This window comes from Gorilla gorilla, chromosome 15, assembly GCF_029281585.2.
Source record: "Gorilla gorilla gorilla isolate KB3781 chromosome 15, NHGRI_mGorGor1-v2.1_pri, whole genome shotgun sequence".
Lineage (NCBI taxonomy): Eukaryota > Metazoa > Chordata > Mammalia > Primates > Hominidae > Gorilla > Gorilla gorilla.
Window position 1 is genome coordinate 67011777 of NC_073239.2, and position 22920 is coordinate 67034696.

Genomic DNA, 22920 nt, shown 5'->3' on the forward strand with positions numbered 1-22920 from the left:
TTCTGGAAAGCCGTGTGCACAGCTGTGGGTCAGGGGAGGTGGGGGTCTCTGCTACTGAAGGTGCAGAGACTAGGAATTGGGAGGCCACCAGCCACAACAGGGGAATAACATGACTGGATTGTGTTGTAGAAAGATAATTTTTCAGGATCTGTTGGGAGACTGTTCTCCATGCATCTCTAAGCATTTGTGGGTGTCTTATGAGCAGGAGCACTCACTGCCTCTGTTCTGGAATCTCTTTCCAAAGGCATTTGAATAGCAAATAGCCTTGGAAGACAAGACTCTCCCTCTGGAGCAAAGTACAGGCATGCTTAGTGCCTAGTATAAGAAAGATAATGTCCTCTGCAGAAGAGGTCAGAGACTTATTGCCTATCATAAAAGATGCTGATTCTCTAAGCTCAGCATTCCTCCCCTCTAACACAACCCACTGTGTGTGCAGGTGCAACTGGGCCTTCTTTATGTTGACCTGTGGAAATTGGAGCCAAGGGAACCAGCATAAGAACATATATTTAATTTCCACTTTACAAGAACAGATATATATATATGTAATTATTCCCATGTATCAAGGGAAAATTGTACCTTTACAATGAAAAGATCTGGCAGACACCACCTTAACAAGGTGATCAAACTTAACACCACCAATAACTGACATCATGTGTCTCTTAATGTGATACACTGAAAAGAATCCAGTGTTATCTCTGTTAAAAATATACAGCATGACTCTAATCATGAGGAAAACGCAAATCCAAATTGAAGGATACAAAAAATGTTAATATCATGAAATATAAAAAAGGACAGGAAAACAATTCTAGGTTACAGGGGCCTAAACAGATATGACAACTAAATGCAATTTGTTATCCATGATTGGCTCTTGAATTGAAAATGGAAAAAAAAACTATAATAATATCTTATATCCATAAACAAATTCCACTTGGCAAAATTGAATGTGGATATATATTAATATTAGATAATATTATTATATCATTGTTAATATTTCTTTTCTTTTTTTTTTCCTTTTTTTTTAGACAGAGTTTCAATCTTATTGACCAGGCTGGAGTGCAGTGGCGCGATCTTGGCTCACTGCAACCTCCGCCTTCTGGTTTCAAGCGATTCTCCTGCCTCAGCCTCCCAAGTAGCTGGGATTACAGGTGCCTGCCACCACGCCTGGCTAATTTTTTGTATTTTTAGTAGAGATGGGGTTTCATGTTGGCCAGGCTGGTCTTGAACTCCTGACCTCGTGATCCACCTGCCTTGGCCTCCCAAAGTGCTGGGATTATAGGCATGAGCCACAGCGCCCAGCCCTGTTAAATTTCTTGAATGTGATCACGCTATTGTGACTGTGGGGAAAATGTTCGCATTCTTAGGCAATACAAGCAGAAATATGTAGGGGAGAAGTGTCATGGCATCAGCAACTTATTTTCAAATGGTTCAGAAAAAACACACATACATGAATATATAGGGAAAAAGAGAACATAACTGTCACTAAATGCTAATAACTGGTGAATCTAGGTGAAGGGTATGTAGGTATTCACTGAATTATTCTGTCAACTTCTTTGTAGTTGGATTTTTTTAAAACAAAAAGTTGGAGAACATGGAAAAGAATCCTGGTGGCCTGTGAAGGATGGATGGGGGCAGGGGGTGGACCTGGTTTGGGGACAGCTGTACTGGGAGCTCTGTCCCCTCAGGAAGTCTCTCTCCGCCACTCATCATGGCTTCTCCCTGCAGCACCGTGTCCCCTCGCTGACCGTGTCCCCTCGCTGACCGTGTCCCCTCGCTGCTGCAGGCAGGCTTTGCCAGGCTGCAGATGCGTGGCCACAGGCCCCTCTGGATTCCCAGCCTTCCAGCAAGCATCTAGAGAGAAAAGAGCCTGCTGCAGCTAGAAAAACCCTGGGATCTAATGAGCTCAGCTTGGGTCATGTGCCCCTCCCAACTCCCACTCCTACCCCTGCCAACCACCCATTGGGTCAGACCCATGCACTCCAGGCACTGAGGGGAGAGCTAGGAGGGAGAATCAATCAGACTCGGGAGGGAGAATCAATCAGACTCGGAAGGGAGAGGGCAGAGCAGCAGAGGGCTAAAGGATGAGCCAATGGTTTCTAACTAGGGGGACTAGGGAAGGCAGCCTTAACTGAAAGAGAATACAAGACAAGCCAGTTTGGGTGTTCTGTTTTGAACTCGATAAATTCAGAAGCTTTGCAAGGATCTAGGGGGAGAATCTCACAGATTGCTGGGAATACAAATCTGTAGCTCAAAAACGCATTGGCAGTGCCTGCTGCTTGATGAAGGCATGGGTGTGCGGGCTTCATCTGGAGAATGCGGAAGGTTCCATCGTGCCCAGCAGGCTAGCACGGAGCCCCCTCTCCTTGTAACCAGGCTCGTTGGCGACAGAGATCCTGGCAAATTATGAGGAAGTAGAAGCTGGGAGCCATTCAAAGTCATCGCATCCACATTTCTCTTCAGGGACTCAGCCAGGGCTGCTCCTGCTGCTTGTTCCAAAGCATACTGGGAGTTGTTGGGCAAATATTTGCACAACATTTAGGCCCTAAACCTGCAATGGCCTGAGCCCCTCCATGACAGAGCCTCCTATCCGGGTGCAGGCAGCTCTCTCAGCTTCTCCATCAAACCTAGCTATAGCAAGGGCTGTTGAGCCACTCCAAGCTCAAGTCTGGTTTTCCAGAAAAGATGTCCTGCCAAGAAATGTGTTACTGAAGAGGGAAAGGGAAATATAACCAAAGGCCACGGTACTGGCACCTTTCTCCTGTCCTCTCCTGAAAACAGGGACCTCTGCTTCCTTTTGCCTTCTTGTTCTGTGTTCAGGAAAAGTTGTGTCTGTGGTTAATCTCTCGAGATCCGGAGGGAGTTGGAAATGGGTTTGAATTCCAGTTTCCCCATCCCCATCACTTCCTTGGGAGTCAGTGAAAGTCACTGAGGTAACACAGCAGAGCGCTCGGCATATGAGAAGTGTGAGCCAAATGTGAGCTGTTCTCTCCCAGGAGCGTGTCTGAATGGGGCTGGAGATGGACGCCTCCTTTCCTCATTTCTCTCAGACCTCCTGGGGTGGTTTCCTGTCACAGAACAGAAGCAATTGCCTCAAATCAGATACCCAAGGATGCTGCAGGGAGCAGAGGCTGGAAGAGGGTGGCTGGGGTTTCACTTGTGTAAGCCACACACCTAAAATAAGCCCCCGCAGGAGACTCTGGGAATTTCCTGTAATTTTCACTGTAAATGTCCTATTTATAAAGCTGAGTCACTGCAAGCCGTTGTTTCACAACCACCCAGCATGTGGAGACAGGCCGGCACAGGAAACAAGGAGCACACCCCGAAACGCAGGCCTCACTCATGGCCTTTGGGTGTTCCCTGGGGCCAGCCTGGGCCTGGCCGTTCAGCCCCTGTAAACACCTCCACAAACTCAGGATTTGGGTCATTGGGCCAGGCTTACGCTCTCATCCCCCATTAGCCCTTTTTCTGGCTTCTTTGCTCCAAAATAGTCTTTTTTTTTTTTTTTTTTGGTTATACATTTACAGGAAAAGTCTGGCTTCTTCGAGAGTTGCTTACAGACAGTGCCAGGCCTGTCCCCTCTGGAGACCTGAAGGGTCTGGCCTTAAGTAGGATCCAGGGCAACTCTCTGCTTTCCCACATGAATAGACCTGCCTGGATGCCTCTGCTCATCGCCACCTCTATAAAACAAACAGATTCTCCCAGGACAGATTCCATACGTTCAGGGCTCAGGGTGCCTGAACCCAGAATTCATTAAAAGCAGTGAAGGGGCAAAAACGGGAGCAGATGTCAGCAAAGCACAACTGCACTTAGCAAGTTCACCTTTCCATCCAGAGCTCCTGCAGGAGGGGCCAGGAGGGAACACAAAACCCTCCTCACTTCCTGATTTTACAATCACTCAGCCAGCGGCTACAATCAGGGTCACTAATCACAGCTGTTGAACCAGGCCGCCACATCCTGCCACCAGCAGCCCCGGAAGACACTGTGCAGAGCAGGAGGCAGCCCTATGCCACTGGTTCTCTGGTGTGCAGAGAAGTCTCCAAATCAAAGAAACCTTAATGCTTAGTGACAGCTTCTCGTTAAACAAGGTAAACAGTGGTCCAGTGAAAACATTCTCAATGTTGCTGAGAATGTTTCCCTCAACACACTTCTTTTTGGGAGCCAGCTCGGAGGCCCAGCTCTGTGTGCCTTGTGGGTTCAGCTCTGATTTCTGGGAGCCCTGGGAATGTAGGAGGTTTGGACCCTGAGAAGTCCCTGGGCCGGCAGTGCTGCGTGTCAGTGTCAAGGCAGTGCAGTGGCATGGGGCAAGGCCTCTGAGAACTAGTCAGCGTGGGAGGGGCGGGAGGGCATTGCCAGGTGCCCAAGGCTATCTCCAGTGCCAGAGCTCCTCCCTCCCCATCCCCACATTATGTGACCAAAGGTCTTTGGGTGTTGCCGCGGATGGTGGGTCTTCTGGTCCAGCTGCTCTCTAACACCTGATGCCCTTTTATCACCCTCTGTCTCTCATACTTCCCAGGCCCCGGCCTGAGCCCCAACCCAGGCAAAGTCCCCTGAAGTCCCTATTCCTTTCCTTATTCTTTCTTTTCATCGCCACATCCCTCTCTCTCTCTCACCCCCATTACCAGAGAATTTAGGCCACCTTTTCTCCATCAGCATGGCCCGTGGCCCGACAGCAAATGTCGGAATGTGTGTGGTAGTCGGAATGTGTGTGGTAGCTGGCACTCAGCTTCTCATGAGCTCCGTGATGTGAGCTCCATCTATGGAGGACACAGATGTTAGTGTCACAAAAACCCAGGCATTTTCAACTCCTGTCTAGTGAGTCACCCTTCCCCTAAGCCCCACCCCCACCTATCACAGAGATTAACTGGGGTTGGGGGAGGGTGCTTCTTACTGTAGCAGTAAAAAAACAAAGTAACCTGTCAATTTAGAAAAAACAGATTCAGGCCCAGTGCAGTGGCTCATGCCTGTAATCCCAGCACTGTGGGAAGCTGATATGGGCAGATTGCTTTGAACTCAGGAGTTCAAGACCAGCCTGGGCAACATGGCAAAACCCTACCTCTACAAAAAATTAGCCAGGCATCATGGCACATGCCTGTGGTCCCAGCTACTCCAAAGGCTGAGTGGGAGGATCAATTGAGCCCAGGAGGCAGAGGTTGCAGTGAACCAAAATTGTGCCACTGCATCCAGCCTGGGTGACAGAGACCCTGTCTCAAAAAAAGAAAAAGAAAAAACAGATTCAAACCAATTAGAACTCATAAGGTTCAGCAAGTTCACCAGACACAAAATCTACCTGCAAAAATCAACAGCATCTCTGTCCACCCACAATAACTGCTGAAAAATATTATTAAAAAGATACCATTTACAATAGCAGCAAGAATTACAAAATATATCTAGGTAATAGCCAAGAATACCCAAAACTTCTAAAAACATGTCTTAAATTCTAATAAGGAAACATAAAATGATCTGAATAAATAGAGTACATTCCACATTTTGGGTAGGATGACCTCATGTAAAATGACTTACTTTGGATGACATTTATAAAGACCTAGTTATATTAACAATGAACCTATAAATTTAATGCAATGCTAATCAAAATTCCAACTGGATTTCTTTTTGAGAAACTCAATGGAGAAATAATTAACTTTTACAAAGAAGAGTAGAGGGGAGACTTGCCCAATTACATACACTACAAAATCAGAATAACACTAGCAGTGCCAGCTCCGTGGCAGTCCAGTAGATTAGCAGAAAAGCATGGGTAGCTGGGCAACACACTCCGGTCCTTTAGGAACTACACAGAGAGAAAGTTAACCCAGCAAACACAGGTCCTCAGTGGGCTCAGCCACCAGTGGAGGTTTTGCTGGGATATTTTGCTACACTACTATCATTGCAACAAGTATACCTAAGGGATAACAAAACATGTGCCTCAAGGTCCCCGTGTGACTTAAAATGCACTACATCAAACTGGCTCTGTGGAAAGAACAGGACTTAACCGTTCAGTAGGCCTAACTCTCTGGAGCTACCCCTGAAGTCTGCAGCAGCTACACGTCCTTCATGAGGCCAGATGTGCAAAGCCGGGCCCAGAAAGCTGAGGTAGGTCCCTGCGCAAGGCCACAGGGCTTCCATCTCTCTCCACAGAAAACACATCGCAGAGCTCATGAGAAGCTAAGTGCCAGCTACCAGGAGTGCTGGAGGGTGAGCTGGAGGAGGTGGCCTTAGGTGGAGATGAAGGGACAGGAGTCCACAAAGCAGTCCCACTCTGAGTGTCCAGCAATGCTAGGTAAAATTCACAGGTGGAAATCCTAGGCCCCAGGGTGACAGTGTTTGGAGGTGGGGCTTTGGGAGGTGATTCGGTCTTGGGGACAGAGCCCTGAAGAGCCCTTTAATGGAGGGGATTAAAGCCCTTATGAAAGAAACCCCTTCTGCCACAAGAGGACTCTGGGAGAAGGCGCTCTCTATGAACCAGAAAGCCAGCCCTCACCAGACACCAAATCTGCCAGTGCCTTGATCTCAGACCTCCCAGCCTCCAGAACTGTGGGAAATAAATGTCTATCCAGTCTGTGGATTCCTGTCCTAGCAACCCAAATGGACTAAGACAAGCATCTTTTACTTCAACTAATACAAGCAGATGTTCAGCTCCCCTGAATTACTAAAAGCATACACATTTTTAAAAATAGAGCATACAAATCAAATCTCAAGCATTTTGTGTCCACTCTCTTTAGCTCCTTGTCACTCATCTCGTGTTTCTGTAAAACCACATTCTTTCCTCTCGTTTTAGGTGGGGTCTGTCTGGGTTGTGCTGTAGCAACAAAAAATTTCCAAATCACAGAGGCTTTATGCATTGATCATTGATATTTGAGCACTGATCATTGCTGAAGCTGAGTAATGGGTACAACAGGTTTGATATTATATATATGCATATATATATATTATATTGTATATATACATATATATTTGAAATTTTCAATAATAAAAGGTTTTGTAAATCTCCATGGCTTAAACCCACAAAGGCTCGTTTCTTGCTCATCTTCCATGTCCCTCATGGATCAGCAAGGTCTCTACTCCACTTCATCCTCATCCAGAGACACAGGCTAGCCAGCCTCCACCCTCTAGATTATTACTCACTACCGTAGCACCAGAAAGGAACCACGGGGAGAGCATGTGATGGTTCTTCAGGCTTTTGCCTGAAAGCGAAACCCATGACTTCTGTTCACATTTCATCAGCAAAGCAAGCCACATAGCCACACCTAATTTTAGTGGCTCAAAGACAAATGGATCTACTATCTACTCAGTAGAAAGGGAACTGGAAATATCTGGTGAACAGCACTAATGATGACCACAGCCACGAAGAGATGTAAATCTAGAAATTCATTCAGAAAGAAGCCCTGATATGCCATAGAGTTGTTCCCAATGGATTTCACCCCCAACCAAAACCAAACACTCAGTTTTCTCCATTTTAATAAAACATTCAAACTTATACTAAGACTGGGAGTTCCACAATGTCGGGGACAGTTTATATACCTTCTTTACTTTTCCAGTACCTAACAAACACAGCCCATTGAGGACTGTCCCTGACATTGTGAAACTCCAACCTTGATATAAGTTTGATTGTTTTATTAAATGATAAGAAATGTCTTCTTATTGTCTTCCCTCTGTACTGTTTGTGTCCCATTTTCCTCTTCCTATAAGGATGACCGTCCTCTTGGATTAGGGCCCACCCTACTGACATCCTAATTTGATTACCTCTGTAAAGACCCCATTTCCCCACACAGTCACCCTCTGAAGTGCCAGGGGTTAGAACTCAGCACTCTGTCTTTAGCAGGTGCTAGATTAAGATCTGCTCAACTGAAGAGACACAGGAGGCAAGTAGAATGGATTTCCAGGCGTCCTCTAGAGAAGCCATTTCTCATCTTTGTTATTATTCTTACCAAACTCTGTCTTATGACATTCCCAGGAGGAGACAGGAGGGGGCTGGTGCTTTTCTAGGAGGCCACTGGGTCATTGAGGCTGTCCCAGGTGGCCAGTCTTTCTCTGCTGCAAACTCACCAAATGTCAGGGGGTGCAGAAGGGAGCCTTGGGATCATCCTACTCAAAAGCATGCATCTTACAGGTGAGGAAACTGAAGCCCAGAGAAGGCAATGACTTCTACCTGCTTTAAGTCTACAGCCTCCTAAGTCCTTTTGCATTAGCAATCTCTGAAAGGTTTGTGACTTTGAAACCTGGGTATCCTGGACCGTAGTCCAGTCCTGTCTGTGTCTGCCATATTATATCCAGCCATGCTGTACACTGCTGTATGTTTAATAAGGCTGAACTGAGAGAGAGAGAGAGAGAGAGAGAGAGAGAACATTTAAATAGTGTAGGCAATTCTGCCCATTTCACTCAATAAGGGGATATAAATCTGCTGTTCCCAATAGATGTTGGTTCCTGCCTCATTCTCATACGTGAGCACTAGCAAGCCTTTGTATAATACTAGCATGGCCCCTAGACACAGGCCAGTCCTGTCCTGGGGCTTTACTGAAGAGACGACACTCTGCTTCTGCACCGTAGAGAAAGCCCGTCCTATGCTTAGTGAGAAATGGTGTCAGGGTCTCCAACACGGCAATTTCTGAAGGGATTTGCAGGTGTCATTTGAACTGTACTCTCCGTCTTTACACCCAAAGCCTGGTGTGATATGCTCTGCTGTGACCATTGCCAGTGCCGGGGTTGGGCTGCTGAGAAAGGACACGTTGAGAACAGTGCCATGTATTAAATGAGCCTTCGGTGGGCTCTTGCTGGAGCATCTTATGAGCAATGGCGCGTGTAGAGAATAATAACTTGAACAAACCTATGCATTGCTTGACCATAAAAATCATTAAAATATCAAGGGGTTTAACAACGTAATGATCTAGCACAGATGGAAAATATGTTTAAGATCTCAGTCACTAAAAATGCATTTGGCATGCCACATTTGCCTTCTCTGAAAATGGGGGAAAATACATTTAGGGTAAGATGGCCACAGCTCCCCAAGAGGAAGGGTTGAAAAGAGAGAGACAATCCTCATTGGGTGCCCAATGAGGCAAAAGCTCTGGTGCTCAGATTGCCCTTCTGTGAGGGCTGGTGATGCTATCACCATTGGAAGCTGCAGCCAATTCACCACTCCAGAGGCTTCTGAACTATGCGAGATGCAGGAAGCATTTTCTGAAAGAGAGTCCCTCTTAGGGGAAGATACCAGAGTCTGCTTACCAGAAACATCAAGAGGGGAGGCAGCTGCAGAAATGAATGTGGACAGAAACACTGAATGCAGCAATTTATAAAAGAGGCCACTTTGGTCTCCTGGATACGTGTTTCTTTTTTCTTACCAGATCTTAGTTACTGTATTAGTTTGCTAGGGGGCCCATAGCAAAGCACCACAGACCGGGTGGCTTAAACAATAGAAATATATGTTTTAGTTTCAGAAGCTAGAAATCTGAGATCCAGGTGTTGACAGGGCTTGTTTCTTCTGAGGGCTGTGAGGGAAGGACCTGTCCCTGGTTCTGCCAGGTTTGTAGATGACCGTCTTATTCCAGTGTCCTTTTATCATCTTCCTCCCTACGGTTTGTGTTCCAGCGTCCTCTTCCTATAAGGACAACAGTCCTATTGGATGAGGGCCCACGCTGATGACCTCATTTTAATTTGGTTACCTCTGCAAAGACCCCATTTCCCCACACGGTCACACTCTGAGGTACCGGGGGTTAGAACCTCAACATATGAGTTGGGGAAGGGGAGGCAGGACAGGGTTCAGCCCACAACGTTACTCAATGATTATAATACATCCAAAGGGAGGCTTTGAAGGGGTGTGTTTTGTCACTTGGAGAAAACAAAAAGCTCACAGTGTATGGAATGGTTCCTGTTTTACTAAGGTTTTGGTCAATGAAAGTCTAACTCACCAGGGACAAACTGCATAGACAGTGAAGGGCAAAAGCTGGGGCTGTTGGCCATGAACCAGTTCTGTGATCTTGAGCAAATAAAACCCTTCCATGAGTCAGTATTCTCATTTGTAAAGGAAAGGAATGAAGTTGGTGAGCTGGATGTGGTGCCTGGCACTCCCACCCACTGTGAGCCTTCCTGTATGACAGAGACAAGAACACTAAAACCTATGTTTTCAGATTCCTTTGCAGCTAGAATTCTGCTTAGGCATTAGGTGCTCCCAACAAGATGCACGGGGATGAGATCTGGAGGACCACAGTGAGGTAGAGGCCACCTTCTTATTGCTGCCTCTGCGGGCAAAGCCTGGTCAACTGTGTGGAAAGAAGCTGAGGAAGATAGGGTTAGCACTCGGTGTCTCTTAACCAGCCTGAGGGGCTTGCCGAGCATTTGCCAAGATGGGGCGGCAGCAGTGACTGCCCAGGAGTCCTTCCCAAAGACATGCTAGCAAAAACACAAAAACACACACAAGCGTGATCATTGCACTGTTGTAATAAGCAAAGGACTGGCAGCAACCCAAGAGAGGGAACTGGTTGAATAAATTATGGCCTATCCACACACATAATGGAAGGCTGTGCAGCTCTCCAAAGGAGCAAAAATAATATTTTCATAACATGCCATGGAGTAATTGTCAAGATTTGTGAAAATGGATGCAGGGTGATCTGGCTGTGACATCTGTCACTCCATTGATTGCCAGGGTTGATTCAGCTGATCTGGCTGGCTAGGCAGGTATCCCCTTCCTCCCTCACTGCTCTATGTGCCTCCCTCCTGAAGCTGTGCTCTCAGTCGAAGAGGACGACCATCCCTGATAGAGGAGGACTGGTCCTTCTTCGGTCAAAGGTATACGAGTAGCTGTGCTCCCCTGCCAGAACCTCCAAACAAGCTCTCAAGATTGGTGAAAAAGCTGGGCATGGTGGCTCACACCTGTAATCCCAACACTTTGGGGAACTGAAGCAGGTGGATCACCTGAGGTCAGGAGTTCGAGACCAGCCTGACCAACATGGCGAAACCCCCTCTTTACTAAAAATACAAAAAATAGCCAGGCGTGGTGCTGGGCACCTGTAATCCCAGCTACGCAGGAGGCTGAGGCAGGAGAATCGCTTGAACCCAGGAGGTGGAGGTTGCAGTGAGCCAAGTTGCCCCACTGCACTCCAGCCTGGGCAATAAGAGCAAAACTCCATCTCAAAAAAAAAAAATAAATAAATAAAAAAGATTGGTAAAAAAAAGCAAACTGGAGAAAAAGGTATAAAGTACACTTCCACTTACAAATGAGGGATACGTATGTGTATTTTAAAGGAATCTCGGAATAATAAACAAACCAAAAAAGGTAGTCCTAAAGATCTCTTTTAATAGGAAAAATAGTGAGACTAAGATGTCAGGCCCCAAACTCTGGCTGTGAAACTAGAAGCAAAGGATGAGTGGACCCATCTCTCTTCTGCTCAGTTCAGAATGAAGGAGGAGAAAACACATGGAGGGCAGGTGAGAAAGGGAAATTAGCATTTGCTGAGCTCTCCCTTTTAAACCACCTGGGCAAGGTACTCTAAGTACATTTCTTTCTCTAACCCTTTACAGCTTTGCTTTGTGATAGGCATTTTTATTATCCCCATTTTATAGATAAGGAAAGGAGAACAAAGAGGAGTGAAGCCACAGAGATCAGAATCATAAAGCAGGGAGAGTTGCACCCAGGCCGTTGGACCAAGCTCTAGCATCCCTCTCTTGCTGGGCCCCCAGATTGAACCTGTAGGCAGTGGCCACAGCAAGGTGCTGTCTCCTTGGAATCCTGGTTTCTGTCTTCTTTCCCCACTCCAAGGCTGGGCCCCAATCCTGGATTTGAGAGATGGGCCCCAAGCCTAGCCAGGGCATCTCCCAGCCCCCAGCTTCTCTGGGATTGGCTGAGAGGAGGAAGGGAGGGCCACTAAGCCACTGTTTTTTTGTTTTTTGTTTTTTGTTTTTTATTCGATCGGCTATTGAAATCATTCGATGGCCGGGCACGGTGGCTCATGCCCATCATCTCAACACTTTGAGAGACCGAGATGGGAGGACCACTTGAGCCCAGGAGTTTAAGACAAGCCTGGGCAGCATAGTGAGACCTCATCTCTAAAAAAATAGAATAAAATAAAATTAGCTGGACGTGGTAGTGCAAGCTTGTAGTTCTAGCTACTTGGAGACTGAGGTGGGAGGATCACTTGAGCCCAGGAGGTCAAGGCTGCAGTGAGCCAAGATAGTGCCACTGCACTCCAGCCTGGGCAACAGAGTGAGACCCTGTCCCCATCCACCCCCAAAAAACAAAACAAAACAAAACAAAAAACATCTGAGGAGTTTTAAAAATGACTGATGCCCAAGTTTCACCCTCAGAGATTCTGATTGAATAGGCATGGGGTGCAACGTTGGCATAGGATGTTTGGGAGCTCCCTATGTAATCCTAATGTGCCATAAAGTATGAGACTCTTTCTGGTTTTGAGTGTAGCAGGGGCCAATATCAATGACACCACCCACCATGTGGGAGCTTGTTAGAAATGAGAAATCCATGGCCTACTGAATCAGAGACAGGGTGGGAGGGCAGGGGTGGAGGGAAGGGAGCCAGTATTTTAACAAGCCTTCTACATGGTTCTGGTGTGCCCGGTTTGAGATTCACCGTTCTAAGCAACAGCTAGAGACAGATCGTGTGCCATGGTTTGCTTTGTCAACTATCACATAACTGCTATGTTGATTATAAAACAAGTTAAATTTAATGGCCCCAGGGAACGAGAGTGTTCAGGCCTTTTCCCCAAGAAAAAACCTTGAGGCAAATGAGAAAGTGTTTAAATGTAATTTGGAATCAACTGGAACTCACTCTAGCTTCTGAGAAGGAGAGCAGCATTATCAAAACATGATGATGCCCCTGAGTAACTATACCACGAGCTTCCAAAGCCAGCGTGGATGCCTCCGGGAGAACACAGTCCCTGAGGACAGACGGGCACGGGTGAACAGCCATGGTGACCCCGGACTGCCAAGGCTTCCCAACTTGATGGTGTGTTCATTTCCTAGGGCTTCTGTGACAAATTACCATAAACTCAGTGCCTTAAAACAACAGAAGTGTATCCTTTCCCTGCTCTGGAGGACAGAAGTCTGAAATCAAGGTGTCGGCAGGGTTGGTTCCTTCTGAAGGCTCAGAGGGGGAGTCCCTGCCATGCCTCTCTCCAGCCTCCAGTGGCTGCTGGCAATCCTTGTGTCCCCTGGCTTATGGACCCATCACCCCAATCTCTGCCTCCATCGTCACATGACCGTGTGTCTCAAATTTCCCACTCCTTTCTCTTCTAAGGACACTCAATGCATTTAAGGCCCACCCTCTCCTAATTTTACAGGTGGAAAAACAGAGGCTCAGAATGAATGATTCAGGGCCTTGAGGTCACTCAGCTGTGAGGTAGACATCAGAATCCAGCCTGAGCTCTTCGTACTACACTCTTACCTTCATCCTGATTTAGCCTTCCTTTGGTGGCTCCCAAATTTGCTACTTCTCTTTTTTGTTTTGAGACGGAGTCTCACTCACTCTGTTGCCCAGGCTGGAGTCCAGTGGCGCAATCTTGGCTCACTGAAACCTCCGGCTCCCAGGTTCAAGTGATTCTCCTGCCTCTCAGCCTCTCAAGTAGCTGGGATTACAGGTGTGCACCACCATGCCTGGCTACTTATTTTTTAATTTTTCTGTATTTTTAGTAGAGTCGGGCTTTCACCATGTTAGCCAGGCTGGTCTTGAACTCCTGACCTCAAGTGATCCACCTGCCTCAGCCTCCCAAAGTGCTGGGATTACAGGCGTGAGCCACCGTGCCCGGTTCTTCAGATTGGCTACTTCCCTTCTGCTTTTGCTAGGACTACCTTAGTCTAGGCCTTCACCATCTTCTTCCTGAATTGCTAAAACAGCTTGCCTGCTAGTCTCTTTGTCTACTCTTTTCTGCTCCAATTTGCCTGTGCCCTGCTGCTGTATACTTTTTCATATTTCAGCACATTTTGTTAATAGAATGATCTGGGCCTAACTCAGCAGGAAATTTATTCTCTAGCATCTAAAAATGATTTTTCATTAGGCTAGGTGTCACCTACTCATCTGTGCCTTGTTAGGATGGGGAGCAGTAAAGTCATACGAGATACAGGCTAGGTTTATAAGATAGCTGACTTTTTACCATCCTTGGTAATGATAGGTGAGGACAGAATTCACATGAAGTTCATAGCTAATCTACAAAGCTTGCTGTGGCTAACAGCTTTAATCTAAAAGCTTAGGCTGATATGTTTGCAGCCAGTTGTGTTTCTCTACCACTGTACAACTTCAGGTGGGGCCCAAAAGTCTCAGGTGTTAATGATCTACACACTAAACCCTCCAGCTGAGGTGGGAATCTTTAAAAGCCACAAATGCAAAGGAATTACTGAATTCTCAGGTGGCTTCGATGAAGAAAGTCAAGTAAGTTTAGAGTAACCTGATTCAGCAACACACATCTTGAGATGTACATTTCAGAGGGGAAGGTGGATTTTATAGAGTTGAATTCTATATGCTTCTCTGATGTAGCATTCAGGGAGGTGTACAAGTTTATATCATATGCATTTTCTTTACCAACCTGGCTTTAGATCAAAAGAGGATGATGTTAGGAGGTCCCAGTGAAATATGGTAAATATCTTGCACAAGTGACCATTTGCAAGTTACCAGACATGAAAACCACACCCGATTCTTCTCTGCCACAGGAGTGTCATTGCCAGAGATTCATCAGGCTCTCACACTCTTTCCCATTAAGTAATTCAAAACATTTTGACAAATGCGTCAATTTGTTTACTATATTTATCATCTGATTTACCTGTCATACCACACAGCAAAGCTGTATGTTAGTTATATAAAACTCTAGTTAGATAACAAGGATGGTTAGACTCAGCATTGAAAATTCCTTCTCGGTGGGGATGGGGGGGTTCCAAGATGGCCGAATAGGAACAGATCCAGTCTACAGCTCCCAGTGTGAGAGACGCAGAAGACGGTGATTTCTGCATTTCCAACTGAGCTTTGAAGAGAGCAGTGGTTCTCCCAGCAAGGAGTTTGAGATCTGAGAAAGGACAGACTGCCTCCTCAAGTGGGTCCCTGACGCCCGAGTAGCCTAACTGGGAGGCACCCCCAAGTAGGGGCAGACTGACACCTTACATGGCTGGGTACCCCTCTGAGACAAAACTTCCAGAGGAACGATCAGACAGCAACATTTGCTGTTCGGCAATATTCGCTGTTCTGAAGCCTCCGCTGCTGATACCCAGGCAAACAGGGTCTGGAGTGGACCTCCAGCAAACTCCAACAGACCTGCAGCTGAGGGTTCCGAAGGAAAACTAACAAACAGAAAGGACATCCACACAAAAACCCTATCAGTACATCACCATCATCAAAGACCAAAGGTAGATACAACCACAAAGATGGGAAAAAAACAGCAGGAAAAACAGAAAATTCTAAAAATCAGGGCGCCTTTCCTCCTCCAAAGGAACGCAGCTCCTCACCAGCAATGGAACAAAGCTGGACGGAGAATGACTTTGACGAGTTGAGAGAAGAAGGCTTCAGATGATCAAACTTCTCTGAGCTAAAGGAGGAAGTCCGAACCCATCGCAAAGAAGTTAAAAACCTTGAAAAAAGATTAGACGAATGGCTAACTAGAATAACCAGTGTAGAGAAGGCCTTAAATGACCTGATGGAGCCTAAAACCATGGCACGAGAACTACGTGATGAATGCACAAGCTTCCGTAGCCGATTCGATCAACTGGAAGAAAGGGTATCAGTGACTGAAGATCAAATGAATGAAATGAAGCAAGAAGAGAAGTTCAGAGAAAAAGGAATAAAAAGAAACAAACAAATCCTCCAAGAAATATGGGACTATGTGAAAAGACCAAATCTACGTCTGATTGGTGTACCTGAAAGTGACGGGGAGAATGGAACCAAGTTGGAAAACACTCTGCAGGATATTATCCAGGAGAGCTTCCCCAACCTAGCAAGGCAGGCCAACATTCAAATCCAGGGAATGCAGAGAATGCCACAAAGATACTCCGTGAAAAGAGCAACTCCAAGACACATAATTGTCAGATTCACTAAAGGTGAAATGAAGGAAAAAATGTTAAGGGCAGCCAGAGAGAAAGGTCGGGTTACCCACAAAGGGAAGCCCATCAGACTAACAGCTGATCTCTCTACAGCCAGAAACTCTACAAGCCAGAAGAGAGTGGGGGCCAATATTCAACATTCTTAAAGAAAAGAATTTTCATCCCAGAATTTCATATCCAGCCAAACTAAGCTTCATAAGTGAAGGAGAAATAAAATCCTTTACAGACAAGCAAATGCTGAGAGATTTTGTCACCACCAGGCCTGCCCTACAAGAGCTCCTGAAGGAAGCACTAAACATCGAAAGGAACAACCTGTACCAGCCACTGCAAAAACATGCCAAGTTGTAAAGACCATTGAGGCTAGGAAGAAACTGCATCAACTAACAAGCAAAATAACCAGCTAACATCATAATGACAGGATAAAATTCACACATAACAATATTAACCTTAAATGTAAATGGGCTAAATGCTCCAGTTAAAAGACACAGACTGGCAAATTGGATAAAGTGTCAAGACCCATCAGTGTGCTATATTCAGGAAACCCATCTCATGTGCAGAGACACACATAGGCTCAAAATAAAGGGATGGAGGAAGATCTACCAAGCAAACGGAAAACAAAAAAAGGCAGGGGTTGCAATCCTAGTCTCTGATAAAACAGACTTTAAACCAACAAAGATCAAAAGAGACAAAAAAGGCCATTACATAATGGTAAAGGGATCAATTCAACAAGAAGAGCTAACTATCCTAAATATATATGCACCCAATACAGGAGCACCCAGATTCATAAAGCAAGTCCTTAGAGACCTACAAAGAGACTTAGACTCCCACGCAATAATAATGGGAGACTTTAACACCCCACTGTCAACATTAGACAGATCAACGACACAGAAAGTTAACAAGGATAACCAGGAATTGAACTCAGCTGTGGACCAAGCAGACCCAATAGACATCTACAGAACTCTCCACCCCAAATCAACAGAATATACATTCTTCTTAGCACCACATCGCACTTATTCCAAAATTGACCACATAGTTGGAAGTAAAGCACTCCTCAGCAAATGTAAAAGAACAGAAATTATAACAAACTGTCTCTCAGACCACAGTGCAATCAAACTAGAACTCAGGATTCGGAAACTCACCCAAAACTGCTCAACCACATGGAAACTGAACAACCTGCTCCTGAATGACTACTGGGTACATAACGAAATGAAGGCAGACATAAAGATGTTCTTTGAAACTAATGAGAACAAAGACACAACATACCAGAATCTCTGGGACACATTTAAAGCAGTGTGTAGAGGGAAATTTATAGCACTAAATGCCCACAAGAGAAAGCAGGAAAGATCTAAACTTAACACCCTAACATCACAATTCAAAGAACTAGAGAAGCAAGAGCAAACACATTCAAAAGCTAGCAGAAGGCAAGAAATAACTAAAATCAGAGCAGAACTGAAGGAGATAGAGACACAAAAAACCTTCAAAAAATCAATGAATCCAGGAGGTGGTTTTTTGAAAAGATCAACAAAATTGACAGACCACTAGCAAGACTAATAAAGATGAAAAGAGAGAAGAATCAAATAGATGCAATAAAAAATGATAAAGGGGATATCACCACCAATCCCACAGAAATACAAACTACCATCAGAGAATACTATAACACCTCTATGCAAATAAACTAGAAAATCTAGAAGAAATGGATAAATTCCTAGACACGTACACTCTCCCAGGACTAAACCAGGAAGAAGTTGAATCTCTGAATAGACCAATAACAGGCTTTGAAATTGAGGCAATCATTAATAGCTTACCAACCAGAAAAAGTCCAGGACCAGATGGATTCACAGCCAAATTCTACCAGAGGTACAAGGAGGAGCTGGTACCATTCCTTCTGAAACTATTTCAATCAATAGAAAAAGAGGGAATCCTCCCTAACTCATTTTATGAGGCCAGCATCATCCTGATACCAAAGCCTGGCAGAGACACAACCAAAAAGAGAATTTTAGACCAATATCCCTGATGAACACTGATGCAAAAATCCTCAATAAAATACTGGCAAACTGAAGCCAGCAGCACATCAAAAAGCTTATCCAGCATGATCAAGTGGGCTTCATCCCTGGGATGCAAGGCTGGTTCAACATATGCAAATCAATAAACGTAATCCAGCATATAAACAGAACCAAAGACAAAAACCACACGATTTTCTCAATAGATGCATAAAAGGCCTTTGACAAAATTCAACAGCCCTTCATGCTAAAAACTCTCAATAAATTAGGTATTGAGGGGACGTATCTCAAAATAATAAGAGCTACTTATGACAAACCCACAGCCAATATCATACTGAATGGGCAAAAACTGGAAGCATTCCCTTTGAAAACTGGCACAAGACAGGGATGCTCTCTCTCACCGCTCCTGTTCAACATAGTGTTGGAAGTTCTGGCCAGGGCAATCAGACAAGAGAAAGAAATAAAGGTTATTCAATTAGGAAAAGAGGAAGTCAAATTGTCCCTGTTTGCAGACGACATGATTGTATATCTAGAAAACCCCATCGTCTCAGCCCAAAATCTCCTTAAGTGGATAAGCAACTTCAGCAAAGTCTCAGGATACAAAATCAATGTGCAAAAATCACAAGCATTCTTATACACCAATAACAGACAAACAGAGAGCCAAATCATGAGTGAACTCCCATTCACAATTACTTCAAAGAGAATAAAATACCTAGGAATCCAACTTACAAGGGATGTGAAGGACCTCTTCAAGGAGAACTACAAACCACTGCTCAATGAAATAAAAGAGGATACAAACAAATGGAAGAACATTCCATGCTCATGGATAGGAAGAATCAATATCGTGAAAATGGCCATACTGCCCAAGGTAATTTATAGATTCAATGCCATCCCCATCAAGCTACCAATGACTTTCTTCACAGAATTGGAAAAAACTACTTTAAAGTTCATATGGAACCAAAAAAGAGCCCGCATCACCAAGTCAATCCTAAGCCAAAAGAACAAAGCTGGAGGCATCACGCTACCTGACTTCAAACTATACTGCAAGGCTACAGTAACCAAAACAGCATGGTACTGGTACCAAAAGAGAGATACAGACCAATGGAACAGAACAGAGCCCTCAGAAATAATACCACACATCTACGACTATCTGATCTTTGACAAACCTGACAAAAACAAGAAATGGGGAAAGGATTCCCTATTTAACAAATGGTGCTGGGAAAACTGGCTAGCCATATGTAGAAAGCTGAAATTGGATCCCTTCCTTACACCTTATACAAAAATTAATTCAAGATGGATTAAAGACTTAAGTGTTAGACCTAAAAACATAAAAACCCTAGAAGAAAACCTAGGCAATACCATTCAGGACATAGGCATGGGCAAGGACTTCATGTCTAAAACACCAAAAGCAATGGCAACAAAAGCCAAAATTGACAAATGGGATCTAATTAAACTAAAGAGCTTCTGCACAGCAAAAGAAACTACCATCAGAGTGAACAGGCAACCTACAGAATGGGAGAAAATTATTTCAATCTCCCCATCTGACAAAGGGCTAATATCCAGAATCTACAAAGAACTCAAACAAATTTACAAGAAAAAAACAAGCAACCCCATCAACAAGTGGGCGAAGGATATGAACAGACACTTCTCAAAAGAAGACATTTATGCAGCCAACAGACACATGAAACAATGCTCATCATCACTGGCCATCAGAGAAATGCAAATCAAAACCACAATGAGATACCATTTCATACCAGTTAGAATGGCAATCATTAAAAAGTCAGGAAACAACAGGTGCTGGAGAGGATGTGGAGAAACAGGAGCACTTTTACACTGTTGGTGGGACTGCAAACTATTTCAACCATTGTGGAAGACAGTGTGGTGATTCCTCAGGGATCTAGAACTAGAAATACCATTTGACCCAGCCATTCCATTACTGGGTATATACCCAAAGGATTATAAATCATGCTGCTATAAAGACACATGCACATGTATGTTTACTGTGGCACTATTCACAATAGCAAAGACTTGGAACCAACCCAAATGTCCAACAATGATAGACTGGATTAAGAAAATGTGGCACATATACACCATGGAATACTACGCAGCCATAAAAAAGGATGAGTTCATGTCCTTTGTAGGGACATGGATGAAGCTGGAAACCATCATTCTCAGCAAACTATCGCAAGGACACAAAACCAAACACCTCATGTTCTCACTCATAGGTGGGAATTGAACAATGAGAACACATGGACACAGGAAGGGGAACATCACACACTGGGGCCTGTTGTGGGGTTGGGGGAGGGGGAAGGGATAGCATTAGGAGACATACCTAATGTAAATGATGAGTTAATGGGTGCAGCACACCAACATGGCACACGTATACATATGTAACAAGCCTGCACGTTGTGCACATGTACCCTAGAACTTAAGGTAAAATTAAAATATAAAAAAAAAAAAAAGAAAAGAAAATTCCTTCTCACTGAGAGCAAATTGGTGCAACCTCTTTGTGGCATATGCAAATATCAATTAAAATTTAGAATACAAATATTCTTTGACCTAACGATTCCAATTCTAGGATTTTTTTTCATAAATAATAACGAAACCAGTCCAAGACAAAAACACACGTGTGTAAATATTTATTTCAGCATTATCTGTAAGATGAGACCCAATAGAAATATTCTTTTTTTTTTTTTCTTTTGAGATGGAGTCTTGCTCTGTCGCCCAGGCTGGAGTGCAGTGGCGTGATCTCTGCTAACTGCAATCTCTGCATCCCAGGTTCAAGTAATTCTCTTGCTGCAGCCTCTCAAATAATGGGGATTATGGGCACCTGCCACCACGCCCGGGTAATTTTTATATTTTTAGTACAGACAGGGTTTCACCATGTTGGTCAGGCTGGTCTTGAACTCCTGACCTCAGGTGATCTGCCTGCCTCAGCCTCCCATAGTGCTGGGATTACAGGCGTGAGCCACTGCACCTGGCCTAAAATATTCTTTAATATATGATAAATTCGTATACATCCAGGCCAGGTGCGGTGGATCACCTGAGGCGGGCAGATCACCTGAGGTCAGGAGTTCAAGCCCAGCCTGGCCAACATGGCGAAACCGTGTCTCTACTAAAAATACAAAAAAAAAAAAAAAAAAAAAATAGCCCTGCATGGTGGCAGGTACCTTGTAATCCCAGCTACTTGGGAGGCTAAGGCAGGAGAATTGCTTGAACCCGGGAGGCAGAGGTTGCAGTGAGCCAAGATGGCTCCATTGCACTCCAGCTCTGGGCAAAAGAGTGAGACTCTGTCTCAAAAACAAACAACAACAACAAAAAAACTATTAATACTAAGCCTGGTGCTGGCTCCTTATGCCATTTATGGCCTAAAGAGCAGTGCTAGTTCCTGCTTTTCTTCCAGCAGCCATAAAGTAAGGGCTGAGCACTGGAGATTAGAAAATAAAAGATCCCACCCATGTTTCTGCAGAATTTCCAGACCAACAGTATGGTAGGGGTAGACTAGGGTGTTAAGCACCAAGAGGATTCAGCTGCATACACTTAACCTTGGCATAGTAATGTGATGAAATGCACACGTGTACAGGGAATGTTTAATAGTTCTTAGTCTCATAGGTTTGGTACCTGGACTCTCTCAAAAGGGTAGAGAATGGCTCTGAAGCCAGAATCAGAGATTTGGTTCCAATGCTGCTGTTTACTAGCTATTTGACCATGAATAAGCTACTCTTTGGTCTCAGTGTTCTTATCTGTAAATGGGATAATTCTAGCACCTATCTCCTAAGGTTGTTGTGAAGATTAAACAAATAAGTAAAATATGCTTGACCAATGCTAGACATTGCTATATATTTAAAAGCTAGTCTATTTCAGAAAGAGAAAACAGTCCTATTTCTGCACAGCTGTGGCTCACGCCTGTAATCCCAGCACTTTGGGAGGCCAAGGCAGGCAGATCACGAGGTCAGGAGATCAAGACCATCCTGGCCAACATGGTGAAACCCTGTCTCTACTAAAAATACAAAAATTAGCTCGGTATGGTGGCATATCCCTGTAGTCCCAGCTACTTAGGAGGCTGAGGCAGGAGAATCGCTTGAACCTGGGAGGCAGAGGTTGCAATGAGCTGAGATCACACCACTGCACTCCAGCCTGGGTGACAGAGCAAGACTCTGTCTCAAAAAGATAAAAAAAATAAAAAAAGAGCTTCAGAACTCTCACTCTTCCTCCTCTCTCCAAACCCCCTGAGGCTATGAATTAAAACAACAGTCATGATCTTTGTCTCTGAAATTCTACAGAGGAGGAGTTTTCCTAAGCAATGTTGTCTACTGCAATGCAAATTTTCTTGAACTATTCATTTTATCTCAAAATCATTTCTGAATCCCACGGTCATTAATTTCAAATCCAGACTTGCCTTTGTATGTAATTCTATGTAGCTCTTTCATTCATTTACAAAAGTTCAGGGGCCCACCGTGATGGTGCCGGTGGTCTCTGAAAAGATCCAACCAAGCACGTGGTCTAGTGTGCAGGAACTCCCATCTGCTGCTGAGTAAATGACTCGCAGCGGAGTTTCTAGGCTAAAAGCACAGCAGTTTCCCTACTGTGTAGGCATGATACAGGATTCCCGAACAGGAGGCCATCGTGTGATCCAGAGCGAGCCCTCACTTGTCTGGAGCTCAGCTTCATCAGCTCTAAAACAAAAGGATTGAATTAAATGGCCTATTTTGTCCTTTCCAATTAAAAAGACTCTAAATATGTAAGAACCCTGTCTCAGGAAGCTGAGCTCTTTTTTATACTATGCTGAAACAGCTCCCCCCGCCCACCCCAACCTTGCCACGATGCACTCAAGCACACAGAACCCGTGAAATAATAACAGCTCCCACTTACTGAGTGCAAAGTGCCGAGGGCTTTATATACG